We start from the raw sequence: 19,064 nt of genomic DNA on the forward strand, positions 1-19,064 counted from the left end.
ATTATAACGGAGGTCATTTTTAAGACATTTTAGAAAACTTATGGTTTTTTCTATCACAAAACAAAATTTATGACAAATTTGAGACATTTTAAAAAATTTGGATTTTTTTTTTGTAATTTACCCAAAATAATTTACTGAGAAAAAAAATCTCTTGGCAATATTACTGAGGGATTTACTTGGGGAAAATACCTCGGTAAATTAAAAAGTCTAAATTTTTCTAATAAAAATTTTAAAAAATAAAATGTCAAATTATATTTTATCATTATATGCCCGGAGTTAACCGCAATTCAATTCGTAAAATTATATATGTACGTAATATTGCAGAAATAACATTTTATCCCAGAGATATGAATATAATATAATACAATATAATAATATGTCTTAATTTTGGATAATTCATAAACCCACATTTGCGCAAAATCTTACGTGTGAAAATTTATGAAATTTAGTTACGAATGAAATATAATCAAAATTAATGAGAAAAATAAAAGGCAGGTGTGAGTAGTTACAGTAAGAGAGAGAAGAGGAAGAAATACTATAGGAGAATCAATCAATCCACCCGTGTTTTGTGCGGAATTATTTCTTGTGACACATTCTAAAATATTCTATCATTTAATTTAAATATAAACTTTTAATTATATATAATTTATTTATTGACATCGTTTAAGTTAATATCGAATGTACAATATTTATTAAATACTATGCATTGAAGTATCTCTATTAAAATGCTTAAAATAAGTAAATATATATATTCTAAACATATTCATATAATCTAATTAATAAGTTTGTGCTCCAAATCGAATTAGAACTGCCTCTGAAGAGTCGCCGTACCTCACGTTCCGGCGTGGGAATTTCTGCGGCTACGATCTAACGTCGACCATTAATATATGGATTGCTACCATTTCTCGAGATCGAGCTTATTTTGACTCGTGAATCTTATGTCCAGCAACAGTCCCAAGGAAGACAAGACTAGAATTCAATGCACAGCTGTTTGGATAGTGGAGAGGGGTCTGGGTTATGGAGAGGTGAGGTAGGGCGAGTTAGGAAATAGGAAGGGGTGGAATGGAGAAGTTATTTGGGTAATTTTACCTTATCACTGATTTGATGAAGTGTCAATCAAATTGAATGAAATTGGAGATTTGATACTAATTATTCAGATAATTTTTATAATTATTCTTCATTAAAAAAAATTATTAGTTTTTTCTCACCATATTATTTAAGGTAGGATCATCTAAAATTTTATTGGTGAAATGGGATGCTTCATGAGAAATTTTTTTGACTCTCCCTAATTAATATTTGGATAGTATTAGCAAGGAATGGGGTGAAAAATTATAAGCACACATATTATTAGACCATTTTATCCATTCTATTGGTAAGTTCGATGTCTTATGAATGACACTAGGGGAAATCACAGTGTTAGTCTTAAACATTTAGCCTTTAATCAATTTTGATTCTTTAAGTTTAAAAAATGCACCTCTTCAATTCTATACATTTAGTCCGTTAAACAGTTTTGATCCATCTCGTGGATAGGCATTTACCGATGCCAACATGGACATTAAAGCCATTAAATATTTTTGCACCAATAATTAATATATAGAAAATTTAATAAATTTTAAAAACTGAATATTATAAATAAAAAAAACCCAGCCCCTTGTCGTGCTGTGGTGTCGCCATGGGATGACACTACTAAAACTGAAGGGATTTACCAAGGGAATTGCCGAGGGATTGCATCCCTCGGTAAGATTCCCTCGGCAATCCCTCGGAAATTATTACCAAGGGATTTCTAATAGATTACCGAAGGAAAAATCCCTTGCTAATTCCCTCGGTAAAATAAAAAAACTTTTAAAACATAATTTTATTAAAAAAATTATCGAGGGATTACCGAGAAAAAGATCCCTAGCCAAAACTAAAAAATTATTTTTTAAATAATTTACTGAGGGAATAATTCCTCGGTAATAATTAAAATTTTTTAATTTTTTTAAATTATTATTTTTTAAATCTTTTACCGAAGGATTTTTCCCTCAGTAAAATTAAAGAATTTGTTTTTAAAATAATTTACTGAGGAAAAAATCCCTCGGTAAAATAAAAAGTTTAAATTTTTCTAATAAAAATTTTAAAAAATAAATATCAAATGAGAAAATTAATATTTATTTTACAATAATAATTGTAGAGATATATCACATATAAATTATATTTCTGGAAGTGAATATTACATTGTAAATTAAATATAAAATTAATTTAATTTAGGATTGAAAGTGTTAAATATTTATAGTAAATATGAAATTAATTAATTTGAATATTTGAGATTTTGAGTTTTTGAAAAAATATAAAAAAATATTAGTATCTAAATATAATGTTTATACTCGGAGGGCGTAAACAATATAATTAAGATTATGTTTACGCTCGAAGCGCGAGTTATAAATATATGCATTTTATAGTTACAATGAGGCGTTTGGCTTCAGAGTCAAAGTAACTTTGATTTTGATTGTGGAAAAGGACAAATGTTGTATAGTGTGTTGAGTTAAAGTTAAAGTTAACTTGGGAAATGTGTATTTTTGTTGTGTAGTGGATTGAGTTAAAGTTAAAGTTAAAGTTTTTGTGATTGTAACTCTGAAAACAAACGGGTACATGCAATTTTTTTTTTAAAAAGAATGAATGAAATAAATAGTATTAGAAATATAACTATCTATCAAAATAGATAATAGTGGAAAGCATGTTCAAACTCGTACAGGAGAGTGTATAAGATACTCGATTATGTTACATTAAAATCTAGGGTAAATTACAAAAAAAAACCCAAGTTTTGTAAAATGTCTCAATTTTGTCCTAAATTTTGTTTTGTAACAGAAAAAACCATAAGTTTTCTAAAATGTCTCAAAAATGACCTCCGTTATAACTTCCGTCAATTTTTGCCTACGTGTGACCTACGTGGACTGTTAAAGGGACCCACCATTAGCAACAAAAATTGACGGAAGTTATAACGGAGGTCATTTTTGAAACATTTTAGAAAAATTATGGTTTTTTTTGTTACAAAACAAAATTTAGGACAAAACTGAGACTTTTTACAAAATTTGGATTTTTTTTAATTTGCCCTAAAATCTATTTAGATCGGTCAAATAAACTATGTGGTTATTTTTAATTAAATATCACATGCATTAGATAGATAAATAATGTTGAATTTATTATTAAATGTATATATTATCAATGTCAATTTGTTAATATTACAAGTTTTTTTATTTTCTAAAAATGAAAATATAAACGCAAGTAATACATATATAACTAAGTGTAGAGAAATGACCAAAACAATGCCTGTAACTCAACGGTTAAGGAGATGGCATGAGGGGAGAGCTGATGAGGGACGGGAGGTCTGGGATTAGAGACTATGCAAAAAAAAAAAAAAGAGTGAGAGGCGGGAGGGAAAAGGAGGCAAATGGGGGATAGCGGGCGTAATTTTTACCGAGGGATTACCGAAAGATTCGCCCCTCGATAATCCCTTAATTTTTAGTAGTGTGAGGTCGCCAACAAACTATGAAGTTGCCACGGCCCACGGGATGGGGCTGAGCATTGCTCTCGTTACTCTTATAAAGATACGAAATTCAAATCGCTGTTTTTCGATTTTGTTGGATATGTCAAAAAATATTTGTTTCTCAATTTTATATAATTCCATTTTCACCCTTCCAATTTTATTTTATATGCTCGATTTCTTTATTCAAATTGGTTGGATCGTTAACGGCATGGATGGATCTGCGATGAGAGGCCAACGTGAAAGTTGATGTGTGGCATGGAAAATCAATAAACGCGTGACCTCTGTCCAAAGGTATTATTTTTTTTCAGAGAGAGTTTAACGCAATAGGACACACTTAAGTTAAGGAGCCAACTCCAACTCAATAGTATTTGGCTCGATAAGCCGGCTGGCCTAATTGATCTTTTCTATTTTATACGGTAGATAATTGTGCTTTGCTATTGGTACACATACGAGCGCGCACGCGCACATATATATATGTATACATATGTGTTGTGTGAGTCTACAAGTTTATAGTTATTAGTTTTTTCTCGAGCCTGCTTTCATCAAGCTTGTACAAGCTCGAGCTCATCTGAGCTTATATACGAGCTCGAGCTCAAGCAATGTTGAGTCAAAGCTCTTTCGCTTCACTTGGCCGAGCCTCGTCAAATTCAAGCTCAAGCCTTCAATTTGTATAACGAGCCGAGCTCGGGCTCAATTGTTTAGGCTTAACTGAGCTCGAGTTCGAGCTTGACACATGATAAAATGATCAAGCTGATGAGCTTGATCCTTTCAGATTTTGAGCTCGGTTAGGCTCGTTTATACCGTTAACTGCCAAGGGAATGTAAGTGAAAAAGATCAAGAAGAAAAATCATCTTTGAAAGGCAAATCATTTTCGGATCCTAATTCACCAAATCTTACTTAATTAGAGTGATGACATCTTGGAGATATGTAAAATATTTTCCTTCAACAGTTTCCTCGTATTTCTCTCATTGTACCCACTATACGTTCTTTTCAATCCTCATTCATTCTGAAAACATTAAGTGGAAAACAATACGAAAATTTCTCTTGCCTCTTATCTCGAATGCGCCGGTGGGGAGGCCATTGCTCCTCTCCCTTACTCGTTATTTTTTAATTATTTTTATTTTATTTTATTGGAAATTTTTTTTACACAAGTCACTCGTTGGTTTTCAAGATTGACCGAAAATTCATTCAAGGCCAAATTGATAATTTACTTATTTATTTTTTATTTTGAATTATATATATATATATATTTATTTGTATAATAATAAGATATGCTTCCCATGTAAGGCAAATCATTCTTCTTTTAGTATACTTGAAATATATGAAGAGGAGACGTAAACAAAATATTATAACTAGATTAAGACAGATCCAGAAGTTAAACAACATTTATTTCATCACATTCAAGAGCGTTGGGCTCCTCTAATTAACATACTGAGGAGCTCTTATTTATATTATTTAATTTAGTAACACGATTGTTTATCCAATAGTAGGGACATTGGTGACAATGAAGCGGTCATCGACGACGACGCGGACACGAGTGCCGTCGGAGTCGCCAATAATGGGAGTGACCAAGGGGGGGATAATCACCACAAACACTTTTGGATTCTCTCTTATTATTGTTGCCGCTGCGTCCCCCCCATTTTTCCCTACCAGCTCCGGCCACGAGCTCTTCCCTGTCAAAATTTCATTAATGGTCATGTTATTGTGATCAAATAAAGGAGCAAAGAAACAAGCTTTTTCACCTGATGGTCAAGCACAATAACAAAGTTGTATATCCCATTTACAACTTTAGTGACAAATTGGAAACCCGGGGCAAGAAGTTGTTCAATAAAATATAATCTACATAAGGCCAAGCTACTTCTCGATACGTACTTTGTTAATGATACGGGAAACTCTTAAGTCATCTAACAATATAAAACAAGAGATCAGTTCATATTTCCAAGTAATTATACCCTGCAAAAGAACTCACCAACAACGTTGACGCCTGCCATAATTCAAACTCTAAAATGTGCTGCTGCTGCTCTCTTTTCTCTATGTATCTTACAAAATGGAATGGATGTGTTGAGCAACTCTTGGTATGAACATCTGGTATTTATAGGTGGGGGCTCGGGGCGCAGAGGGTTCAATAATTGAAAATGAAGAAAAGTCACCCATGTAGATTAATTCAAATTGTTCGACGCTTTTTTTTCCCCTTAATTAAAGTCTTGGATTCGAATATTCTGAATGGAGAAAATCTAGCGGTGAGAATTTTACCTTTTGGTAGACCAACATAACTCAAACTGGATTAGTTGGGGTTTATTGGCTTTTAAATACCAGAACGCATGTCAGAAAATGAAAAAAAAAAATTCGGCTATTGTGGGGGCAAAAACACATTTTTCATGTTCCCATAAAAAACAAAATTTTCATGGCTACCAGATATTTTCGTCCCTAAAAGCTAGAGTAATATCTAAAACACCCAATCAAGAATTCGACTAGCTCTGTCACGTTCCACCTTGGTGGAATAAATTGCCCTATATGCAGTTCTTAATTTTCAAAAATCCCTTAGTGTTCTTTTTCTTCGATTTGAAAATAAGTTTCTCACGATCTTCTATCACTACCAACAGGACGAAATGTTAGAGGCATTATATATTAAATCGATCATATCTAGCACCATTACTATGTACAAGTTTATATACGAGTGATGCATATCTTGATATTCAAATATCTTCTACATGCTATATACATGGTTGAATAACTAATTAATTTTGGTAGTGATTGCGGAAATAAATCAATGAAAAGGGTTTGGTGCAATCGCTGCTTGTGCTAGTTAGAACTAATAATATAAAGGAGAAGACCGAGTTGTAACCGTTTATGAAGTCAAGTGAGGTTCACCTTATTGCAAAAGAAATTTTAATTTATTAATTTCATGCACGGTGCGGGCTCCATGTCTAGTGTACTTGAAATAGAGAAAGAACAATTGCAAACGGAATATAACATATAACGAGATTAAGATATATCGAAATGGAAGTGACATTTATTTTATCACATTCAGGAGATGGCTCCTATACCTATAGTATCATATTTAGTAACACGATTCATTAGCAATCATAGGGACCCTGGTGACGACGCCATAGTCATTGACAAAGACACAGACACGGTCCCCGCCGGATGTCCATGGTGATAGGGCTGCCCTCCTTGATTGTGAACGCCTCCATATTTGGGTTCTCACTCTTCATTGTAGCCGATGCAACCTCCCTGCTGGCTGTTTTTCCCTACCTGCTCTGGCCACGAGCTCTTCGCTGCATGCTAAAATTTTAACGAATCATTACTAGCTAATACAAGTCAATTGAAAGAGTAAAGAAATTAGTACAACTATTACAACCTAGAGACAAGATAATTTGCAAAATCGGGCCAAAAAATTGTTCGAACCATTAGGGTACATACTTTTTTGGTGGGAAAGAATTTTTTAAACACAACAATAATATGAGATGAGAAACCAGATCAGTTGTAAATGGGTATGAGTTGATGTGCTAATGAGAACTAGAACTTACAATGAAGGTGGTAGTACAATTATTACAAGCTTATTCTTAAGTGGTTTGGTAATCTCAAGGTCTCGGTTCAAGTCCTCTCTATCCATTTATGTCAAAACATTTAATGGAAGTATACTGCTCACTTGGGTTTGAGGGACAGTGAAATCTGTAAACTATATTAGGCATTTAGTGGTGTTACGTTGATGCGACCAGTACTTGCGTTAGCTGTTTAATTCATCTGAGATGTTCGCTGTTGAGCACGAGAATTGAATAACATGCATGTTTACTAAGTTAACATGTAAAAGGAAAACTGTTTCAAACAAATGGTTATATTGTGAAAATAATATTTAATTATTATAAAATTAAGAAATTCAACAAAGTACTTTTCAGTTTGTCAAAATTCCCGTTTTATCCTTTAAATGTATCTAGCCTCTTTTTTTCGATGAATAAATGCATTTGCACTCATTGCTTGTTTACACTGCGCGCTTTCAACATGTGACTTGAGCTCTTGTTAGTATGCTGCTGTCAGACGATAAATGGTGGTCCATGTACCATATTTATTTTGTGCTCCGTAGCCATTTATATAGTGGTCCACCCCTGTCTTTTTTTCCAATTTAATAAAATTAAAAGCATTGAGACTGACATTCTTCTCGACCCGGACTAAGAGATCCTTATTTCTATTCTTACTAATGGGACTCTCTGTGCTCCTATATCGTTCCCTCTATCTATCTCACTTTGAGTCTTGAAACCAAAAAAAAATTAAAAAAAATAATAAAAGCAGTAGGAAATATGAAAGTTTAAAAAAAACAATGTAAATACTAGATAATAGGAGCCCGTGATCACCATGCGTGGTCCCATTTGATAGAAAACAGAGGATACTAGAATGAAAACAGGAGCCAAGCGATCATCCGCGTCCGTGGTCCCGTTTTGATATTTCAAACTTGTCTGAATGTTTGATAAGTGAAACTGATAACACATTTTCCATGTGCACGATTTTGCTGGACATTGTATATACTTCTTTGAGCCATCCTCGAATTGTTATTATAGTTATCTCGTACTGTTACGGAATAATCCCCACTAAATATACAAAATAATATATATATCTACGATCTATAACTATTATAAAATGATGAATCTCAATTACTATTTTGTCAATAGTTCTTGTAATTCCATTTTACTGTTTTGATTTATTTTAATAAATATTAATTTCCATCGCCAGTCTTGCGATGCATCTAGACCATTTCTTTCATCATACCTAGATAAATTTTACTTCACGTATTTAGAACGTACCATTTATCCCTTAAAATAATATATATTCGGAGTTAATTTTGGTGCTTCTTACCACAAAATTGAAATTGGTCCAAGTATAACGAATTTGTATAATACTTTTGTATAATACTTTGAATGAACAAAAGTGTATTTGGTATAGATATGCCCTTTAAAAAGAGAACATATATTGACACATATTTTCAATAGCATATCTTAATAGTGCATTTTGATATTCAATATATATAATACCTCATATGCCAGAAATCATTATTTTAAAATAATCCTAAAAGTTCGAGCACTAGGTTATTCAATATTCCATATTTCATTACTCAAAAAGATTTTATTATATTTTGGGAGAAGCATTGTCTAAACTCAATAGGAAATTATGTCGGGTCCAATAACTCTAAAGAACGTGTTCTTTTGCGCCAAGAAAATTCCTAGGTTTTGTTCCATGTCCCATATACATCTAGCCTACACATTTATGTTGGTACTTTATTTGCTCTATATTTTCCTCCCCACTTTTCAACATATATTCATTTACGATATTTGAATTAAGTATTAATTAATAAATAAAATGATATGATTTTTTTTTAATAAAAAGGTATTTTCGGACTACGATCAAATAATATTCACGGTCCACTTGAATGCACTGCAAGCTTACTGGACATGTTAGTTCTTCCACATAGACTGTGCAAGTGTATAAATAAGGAATATTCTCTTACATGATCTTGTGGTAACTCGAACATGGGTCTTCACCAGGGATTGTTTTCTTTTTTGGCTCATTTAATTTTTTGAGTTATAAAATACTCATAATGTAGAAATAAGATTATATTTCACGTGTAAAATATTTCGATTTATACTAGTACTAGAGAGCAATTCACACTATGCGCGGTGCTAAACGCAATTTCAATTCGTAAAACCGTATAGGCATATCTTGCTGCATAAATTACATTTCATCTCTTAAATATGAATATATTGTTTAATATATAGATTAATTTTGTATAATCCATAAACCCATATATGCACCATATCTTATGTGTGAAAATTTATGAAATTTAATCACGAATCAAATATAACCAAGTATAATCAAAATTAGAAAGAAAAATAAGAGGCTAGGGTGAGTGAACGTTATTAGATAGAGTAAGAGAGAGAAGAGGAAGAGATGTTATAGGAGAACTAATCAATCCGCCCGCGATTTGTGCTGAAGTGTTACTTACGATAGATTCTAGTGTATTCTATCATTTAATTTGATTGTATTAATTAAATTATAACTATATAAAATTTACTTCTATCAATATCTCTCCAGTTAACATTGAATATACAATATTTAATATCGAATGTTTGTGTTTATTTTGGGTTTAACATAAATTTGTAGTTATTTTAGATTTACTCTAATAATATACTAAGAAAATATTGATGTATTTTTACGAACATAAGATAGCAAAGTATATGATTTTAAATTATTTCAAAATTTATGATTTTTAATAATTGGTTTCTTATTAATTATAGGGTAAATTACAAAAAAAAACCCAAATTTTGTAAAATGTCTCAATTTTGTCCTAAATTTTGTTTTGTAATAGAAAAAACCATAAGTTTTCTAAAATGTCTCAAAAATGACCTCCGTTATAACTTCTGTCAATTTTTGCCTAAGTGCGACCTAAATGGACTGTTAAAGGGACCCACCATCAGCAGCAAAAATTGACGGAAGTTATAACGGATGTCATTTTTGAGACAGTTTAGAAAAATTATGGTTTTTTTTGTTACAAAACAAAATTTAGGACAAAACTGAGACTTTTTATAAAATTTGGATTTTTTTGTAATTTACCCTTAATTATAATATTAAACATTTATGCCAAAATTATATCATTCATGAGTTTCTAGTTTAGAGTTCCCCCTCTGTGTGGCTCAGCGATCTCATGGCACATTCACCCATATGGACCACTTTCCTTAATAGCTAGTCGTTTTTACTTGTGTGTTGCACGGCTAATTTTTCTACGAAGATTTTTGGATTTTTTGCTTTTGGATGTAAGATTATAATTTCTTTTATTTCCCAAGTGGAGAATTTATTTATTTTTCAAAATTAATTATTTTTTCATTTTCAATAATGTACTTTCCATAAACTATGCAGGATTTCAAAGTGCAGATAATTATGTCATCATTTTATGCACATTAATTAATTTGTTATACACAATATAAATTTTATTTGCTGAAATAAAATTTTCAACATAAATTTAAAATCATAGGAGATTTGCATTGCAATAGTCTAATAATATGTATATAACTTTGTTCTTATAAGTTTTAGTTCCTTTATAGTTTGTACAGTTAACATATCATTTGGAACATAATTTTTTATAAATAAAAATTTCTAGATTGAGGGTAAATATACTTAGAGAAATTAATTCAAGTACAGTTTCTTTTCTAATTTAGTTATTTTTAAATTAAATTTAATCTAAATTAGATACAGAAGTATATATTATTCAGATATTGACCTTTTTAGCCCTATATCAGTAAATATCTTTTCTAATCCTATTTATTTAATAGATATTGACCTTTTCCAATCCTATATCAATAAATATTTATCTCTCTAACTTTATCTATTGGATGGGATACAACTTTATATATCTTTATATATAGATTGTGAGCATATCACAATTTGGTAAGTTTCACAAGTGTGAAAAGCAAATGTTGACATTTGGTCAGCCCATGAGGAACCCTACCTAACACATACGACTCTCTCTTATGAACTAGTGCTGAATTGATTGACAGTTACTTGCCGATTACAAGACAATTGATCTCTTTGTAACTCCCGCAATTATCTCTTGTAATTAACCACAATTAATTAGGTTAATGGTTGCACATATTATGTCAGCCCAAAACATCGATCACGGGGTCTAATGCCCCCACACATACTGAGAGCGTGCGACCCGAACGCTGCTAGTTTCATAGGGCCAACGGAAGCGTAAAAGAATGAGAAATTCAAAATTTCATACCTGTGAAACTAATCCCAAGATCTACTAGAAAAATATGAATAAATAAAGCGTACCTGGAACTTTTAAAATCGTTGATCAAGCGTCTCAAGCGTGACGCCTCTACCGGTATCCACACCGACTTTCTCGACAGGTCTTCGAGATTAGCGGTACTAGCAACCAATGCTCGAAGGAAACACCGGTGCAACACTTAGAATTATTTGACTAATTTAATCAATTTAAGTTGAACAATTCAACTTGAATCTCCAATATATATAAACTCATAGACGTACACATATATCTATATATATATATGTATATGTCTTACTTCTATTTGAAAGCTCAACATTTGAGCTCCTTTTATAAGGCAATGGGGAAATCAATTATCCATGTTTAGCCGACGTGGGATGGCTGAAATTAAGCCTTCCAAACCGCCACATGGCCCCATGCATTAATCCTAGGGTGGCATGGCATGTATACCACACGTGGCTCTCAATTTCGAGCGCTGTGTGTCTTTATTTCGTGTATAAATCGGGTCCAATTAATCTAGTAAATCGGGTCTAATTAATCGATAATTTTAATCTCATTAAATATCCGATTAATCAGTTGCACCTTAACTCGTCTAATTTCCATTAGACAGTTTCAATGTTTCGAAATTATCTCATCGATTCAGTCATAGTGTGTGACCCTGTAGGTTTCCGATTACGTTGACAGTAATATCAAAATCTCTATTTCAATATTACAAATAGTAAACGGAATCTAGCAATGCATAACTGTTACTCAAGTAATTGGAAAGTCAATTTATCGACGAACCTTGTGACCTATGTTACTATACAGTACAATCCATTTGTCTTCCATATCTCTATTGAGCCCCAGGCATAGTCGATGACATCTTTGTATGGCTCAATCTCTCTTTCTTGGTTTTTCGGATAAGTCTACCAGAACAAATGAGCTTAATATCCCTATATCGACTCATTTGGGTATGCATACACTTTTAGATTCTTCCCACCAAGCGGCAGTGAGATATCGCTCCCGTTTCGTAGGATTGACAAATCCTATCTTGGTCACTCACATTCCTCTCCATGCTCTGTGGTATACTCAATACTGTGTTTTATAACCAGCCTGTTACGGTGGCGTTTGACGGCATCAAAGTATACAACATTACATGTAGGAATCCATGGTGACCTCAAGTCAAAGGACCACTGCACCATAGTCACTATGAGATCTGTTAATGACAGTCACGTAACGACCAATGTAGCAGTCTCATGGTGGGTCAGTCTAGTATACATTACTACTAATGTATACTTGCGGTGTGACTCAATGTTTCCACATCCATGACCTATGAGACTTGGTCATCAATCAACACCCACACTAGTCTAACCGTATTATCGTTGTCTAATTAACAATAATACTTTGACCGGGACATTTAGGAATAGTGTTCAGTAATGATAGGATCTCACAATCAAGTCACACTTGATGCCTATTGAACCTACTATTCCAAGGACATTATTGTGTAAAATCATATTTAGCACAATCTACACAATAACATAAATGCCTCGTATTATAATGAAATACATGTCATATTATAGAACTAATGACAGATTGCCTCTAGGGCATACACTAATTTCCAACAAGCGCGACATGGAGTCTAATCTCGGTCGCCGTTTCAACCCGAATAGCATCCAAGCGGAAGATAACTCAAGTCGGGATGCGCAAAATGAGGTTAGACAATCACTCGAGAGCTCAACCGTTCTCACGGCTATCTTAAAGACCATTTGGTCCTCTTGGGACCCGTTGATTCGGTCGAACCTGATCCCCGGCTCTCATGCGCATGCGTCGCATTAATTTCGGTTTCGTCCATTCCAAAACTCACGGTGAGTACGAGCGGAATAGTGGCCAAATGTTAGCCAACCAGGACCCATTTATTGTAATTTGTATTTATCATTTGAGAATACATTGTAAGATATTTATTTGTACATATATTTATGTAACGATCCCGATCGGCAAGCATGGAGTCTGAGAATAGTAATCGATCGAGTCGATTTACTAGTCCACGAAATGAGCGGGACCACGCGAGTCACGAGTCTAGTCCAGACGTATGAGCTGGCCATCACGGTCTTGTTAGCCGAGATGGGAGGACGGTGGACCGACCCCATGACCCGAGGATTCGCTCCTCTTTCGGTCCCTCCAATCGAATCGATTATTTCCACGAATTTACAGTGTCAAAACCAGCGAGATGAGCGAAACGTAATCAACGCGGTAAATAAACTAAAAATGAAAAACCTTAGCCAAACTAGAGTACTAATAGAACGTGCGGGATATAGGCCCCGTATGTAACAAAACTCTCGAATTTAGAACTTCCGGTTCTGCAAGACCATATGCGTTAGCAAATTAGGTTTATCTTTATCCCTTGACCCAGGCAACTCAACAACCCTCGATCTCTGGATCGTAAATAGGTAATAACGACTCCTTCTCCTGCATGTCTGTCATGCGTCTCTCGAAAAGGTGGATACTCCCAAGTCATACTATCAAAGCGCACGCATGCGAGCCCCAATGAGACGAAATTCGGTTCCGCACAGAATGACACTACTAAAAATTAAGGGATTATCAAGGGGAATTGCCGAGAGGTAGTGTCCTTGGGTAAAATTCCCTCGGTAATCCCTCGGAAATTTTACCAAGGAATTTCTGAGGGATTACCAAGGGAAAAATCCCTCGATAATTTCCTAGGTAAAATAATTTTTTAAAATTTTTATTAAAAATAAATTACAGAGGGATCACTGAGGAAAAAAAAAGCCTGGGTTAAACTAAAAAAATTATTTGTTAAATAATTTACTAATGAAAATTCCCTCAGTAATATTACTGAAGGAAAATCCTTCGATAAAATTAAAAAAATATATGTTTTTAAAAATTTTTTACCGAAGGATTTTTCCCTCTGTAAAATTAAAGAAAAAATTATTTTTTAAAATAATTTACCAAGAAAAAAATCCCTCTGCAATATTACCGAGGGATTTACTCGAGAAAATCCCTCGGTAAATTAAAATTTTTAAATTTTTCTAATAAAATTTTTTAATAATAAAAGATCAAATGAGAAAATTAATATTTATTTTACGGTGATAATTGTAGAGATATATCACATAAAATTATATTTCTCGAAGTGAATATTATATCGTAAGCTAAATATAAAATTAATTTAATTTAGGATTGAAGTGTTAAATATTAATAGTAAATATGAAATTAATTAATTTGAATGTTTGAAATTTTGATTTTTTGAAAAAATATATACAAATATTAGTATATAAATATAATGTTTATGCTCGGAGCGCGTAAATAATATAATTAAGATTATTTTTATGCTTTGAGCGCGACTCATTGATAGATGCATTTTATAGTTACTTTCCATTTTAATACTGTACATGAAAATTTTTTAAAAAAGGAATGAATTGAAATAAATAGTATTAGAAATATAACCTCAAAATGGATAGTAGTGGAAAGCATGTTCCAACTCGTATGGAGACTGTATAAAATTCTCGATTATGCTACATTAAAATCTACTTAGATCAGTCAAATAAACTATGTGGTTATTTTCAATTAAATATCACATGCATTATATAGATAAATAATGTTGAATTTATTATTAAATGTATATATTATTAATGCGAATTTGTTAATATTACAAGTTTTTTATTTTCTAAAAATGAAAATATAAACACAAGTAATACAAATATAATTAAGTGTAGAGAAATGACAAGAGCAATGCCCGTAACTCAACGGTTAAAGAGATGGCATAAGGGGCGAGCTGATGAGGAGTGGGAGGTCTGGGGTTAGAGATTATGCAAGTAAAATATGAGAGAGGCGAGAGGGGAAAGGGAGGCGGATGGGGGTAGCGGGCGTAATTTTTACCACGGGATTACTGAGAGATCCGTCCCTTGGTAATCCCTTAATTTTTAGCAGTGTGATGTCGCCAGCAAACTATGACGTTGCCATGGCCCACGGGATGGGGTTGAGCATTGCTTTCGTTACTATTATAAAGATATGAAATTCAAATAGCTGTTTTTCGATTTTGTTGGATATGTCAAAAAAAAAATTTGTTTCTCAATTTTATATAATTCCATTTTCACCCTTCCAATTTTATTTTATATTCTCGATTTCTTTTTGCAAATTGATCGGATCGTCAACGGCACGGATGGATCTGCGATGAGAGGTCAACGCGGAAGTTGATGTGTCCCCCAAAGACATGGAAAATTAATAAACGGGTGACCTATATCCAAAGATATAGGAGATAATTTAGCGCAGTAGAGCACACTTAATTCAGGGAGCCAAACTCCAACTTAATAGTATTTGGCTCGATAAGCCGGCTGCCTAATTGAGCTTTACTATTTTTTACAGTAGATAATTGTGCTTTGCTATTGTACATATACATGTGCGCGCGCACATATATATATATATATATGTATACACATGGGTTGTGTGAGTTATTAGTTTTTTTCTTGAGCCCTAAATGACATCGCTTTCATCGAGCTTGTACAAGCTCGAGCTCATCTAAGCTTATATACGAGCTCGAGCTCAAGCAGAGTTGAGTCAGAGCTCTTTCGCTTCACATGGCCGAGCTTGTCGAATTCAAGCTTAAGCCTCCAATTTTTATAACAAGCCGAGCTCGAGCTCAATTGTTTAGGCTTGACTGAGCTTGAGTTCGAGCTTGACACATGATAAAATGATCAAGCTGATAGGCTTGATCCTTCCAGATTTTGGGCTCGACTAGGCTCGTTTATACCTTTACTTGCCAAGGGAATGTAAGTGAAAAAGATCGAGAAGAAAAATTATCTTTGAAAGGCAAATCATTTTCGGATCCTAATTCACCAAATCTTACTTAATTAGAGTGATGACATGCTGGAGATTTGTAAAATATTTTCCTTCAACAGTTTCCTTGTATTTATCTCATTGTACACAGCTTCAATCCTAATTCATTTTGAAAACATTAAGTGGAAACAATACGAAAATTTCTCTTGCCTCTTATCTCAAACGTGCCAGTAGGGAGGCCATTGCCCCTCTCCCCTACTTGTTATTTTTTAATTATTTTTATTTTAATTTATTGGAAATTGTTTTTACACAAGTCACTCGTTGGTTTTCAAGATTGGCCGAAAATTCATTCAAGGCCAAATTGATAATTTACTTAATTATTTTTTATTTTGAATTATATTTATATTTATTTGTATAATAATGAGGTATGTTTCACATGTAAGGCAAATCAATTTTCTTTTAGCATACTTGGAATATATGAAGAGGAGACGTAAAAAAAATATTATAACTAGATTAAGACAGATTCAGAAATTAAACAACATTTATTTCATCACATTCAAGAGTGTTGGGCTCCTCTAATTAACATACTGAGGAGCTCTCATTTATATTAGTTAATTTAGTAACACGATTGTTTATCCAATAGTAGGGACACTGGTGACAATGCAGCGGTCATCGACAAAGACACGGACACGACTGCCATTCTCGTCGCCAGTAACGGCAGTGACAGAGGGGGGGATTATCACCACAAACACATTTGGATTCTCACTGATTATTGTTGTCGCTGCGTCCCCCCCATTTTTCCCTACCAGCTCCGGCCACGAGCTCTTCCCTGTCAAAATTTCATTAATGATCCTGTTATTGTGATCAAATAAAGTAGCAAAGAAACAAGCTTTTCACCTGATGGTCAAGCACAATAACAAAGTTGTATATCCCATTTTCAACTTTTTAGTTACAATTTGGAAACCCGGGGCAAGAAGTTGTTCAATAAAATATAATCTACATAAGGCCAAGCGACGTCTCGATACGTACTTTGTTAATGATATGTGAAACTCTTAAGTTGTCTAACAATATAAAACAAGATATCAGTTCATATTTCCAAGTAATTATTCCCAGCAAAAGAACTCACCAGGAACATTGATGCTTGCCATAATTCAAACTCTAAAATGTGCTGCTGCTGCTCTCTCTCCTTTCTCTATGTGTCTTATAAATGGGATGGATGTGTTGAGCATCTCTTGGTATGAACGTCTGGTATTTATAGGTGGGGGCTCAGGGAGGAGAGGGTTCAATAATTGAAAATGAAGAAAAGTCACCCAGTAGATTAATTCAGACACTTTTTTCCCTTAATTAAAGTCTCAAATTCAAATATCCTGAATGGAAAAAAATCTAGTGGGGAGAGTTTTACCTTTTGAGGGCTAATGTAACTCGAACTGGATTAGTTGTGGTCTATTAGTTTCTAGATACCAAAGTGCACATCAAAAAATGAAAAAAAAAATCGGAGATTGCGGACGCAAAAACATATTTTTCATGTTCCCATAAAAAACAAAATTTTCATGGCCACGAGATATTTTCGTCGCTAAGAGCTAGAGCAATATCTAAAACACCCAATCAAGAATTCGAAGACTTGTGACCTCCACTTTACAAACTGCATGTACGTTGCAAAATTGAAAAGAGCTTTTGCAATGACTTATAAGACTAGCTAATTAGATGTTGGTTTCTCCTTCGTTTCTAAGCCTTATCATCATGCCTTTTTTTAGGTAAACTAACATCATGTCTTATAATTTACAGCGTTCCACGTTATTCCCATTTTTAAGGAATAAAATCAATTAATAATTAGAACCCTTCCACCACATAGGCAGCCTTCCTCCTAAGTCCCTTAGTATTCTTCTTCTTCTATTTGAAAAGTTAATAAGTTTCTCATGATCTTCCGTCAACACCAACAGGACGAAATGTTAGAGGCATTATATATTAAATTGATCATATCTAGCACCATTAATATGTACATGTTTATATACGGGTGATGCGTATCTTGATATTCAAATATTGTCTACATGCTATATACATGGCTGAATAACTAATTAATTTTGGTAGTGATTGCGGAAATAAATCAATGAGAAGGGTATGGTGCAATCACTGCTTGTGCTAGTTAGAACTAATAATATAAAGGAGAAGCCCAAGTTGTAACCGTTTATGAAATAAACTAAGGTTTACCTTATTGCAAAAGAAACAAAAAATCAAGCTTATACAATTTTAATTTATTAATTTCACGCATGGTGCGGGCTCCATGTCTAGTATACTTGAAATAGAGAAAGAACAATTGCAAACGGAACATAATATATAACCAGATTAAGATATATCGAAATGGAAGTGACATTTATTTTCATCACATTCAAGAGAGGGTTCCGATACCTATAGTATCTTATTTAGTAACACGATTCACTAGCAATCATAGGGGCCAACGTGACAACGCCATGGTCATCGACAAAGACACAGACACAGTCCCCGTTGGATGTTCATAGTGATAGGGCTGCCCTCCTCGATGTGAACGCCTCCATATTTGGGTTCTCAGTCGTCATTGTAGCCGATGCAGCCTCCCTGCTGGCCGTTTTTCCCTTCTTGCTCTGGCCACGAGCTGTTCTGTGCATTTTAAAATTTTAACGAATCATTCCTGGCTAATACAAGTCAATTGAAAGAGTAAAGAAATTAGTACATCTTATTACAACTTAGAGACAAGATAATTTACAAAATTGGGCCAAAAAATTGTTCGAACCATTATGGTTCTTACTTTTTTGGTGGGAAAGAATTTTTTATACACAGCAATAATATAAGATGAGAAACCAGATCAGTTGCAAATGTATATGACTGGAGGTGCTAATGAGAACTAGAACTAGCAATCAAGGTGGTAGTACAGTGATTACAAAGTTATTTTCATGTAATTTGGTAATCTCAAGGTTTCGTGTTTCAATCCTTTATACTCATTTATGCCAAAACATTTGCTAGAAG

At 33.5% G+C, this 19,064-nt stretch overlaps 2 long non-coding RNA genes across 2 annotated transcripts; both read right to left on the minus strand.

The window, feature by feature from the left end:
• Nucleotides 1–4,808: 4,808 nt before the first annotated feature.
• Nucleotides 4,809–5,653, minus strand: LOC116207183. The gene is made up of 2 exons (XR_004156881.1): nt 5,493–5,653; nt 4,809–5,196 (listed from the first exon to the last, which is right to left on the minus strand). It is a non-coding gene; the product is annotated as an uncharacterized LOC116207183 (long non-coding RNA).
• A 10,902-nt stretch (nt 5,654–16,555) lies between these two features.
• Nucleotides 16,556–17,364, minus strand: LOC116206700. The gene is made up of 2 exons (XR_004156774.1): nt 17,191–17,364; nt 16,556–16,893 (listed from the first exon to the last, which is right to left on the minus strand). It is a non-coding gene; the product is annotated as an uncharacterized LOC116206700 (long non-coding RNA).
• Nucleotides 17,365–19,064: the final 1,700 nt, after the last annotated feature.

This window comes from Punica granatum, chromosome 5 (assembly GCF_007655135.1).
Source record: "Punica granatum isolate Tunisia-2019 chromosome 5, ASM765513v2, whole genome shotgun sequence".
In the NCBI taxonomy this organism is placed as follows: Eukaryota; Viridiplantae; Streptophyta; class Magnoliopsida; order Myrtales; family Lythraceae; genus Punica; species Punica granatum.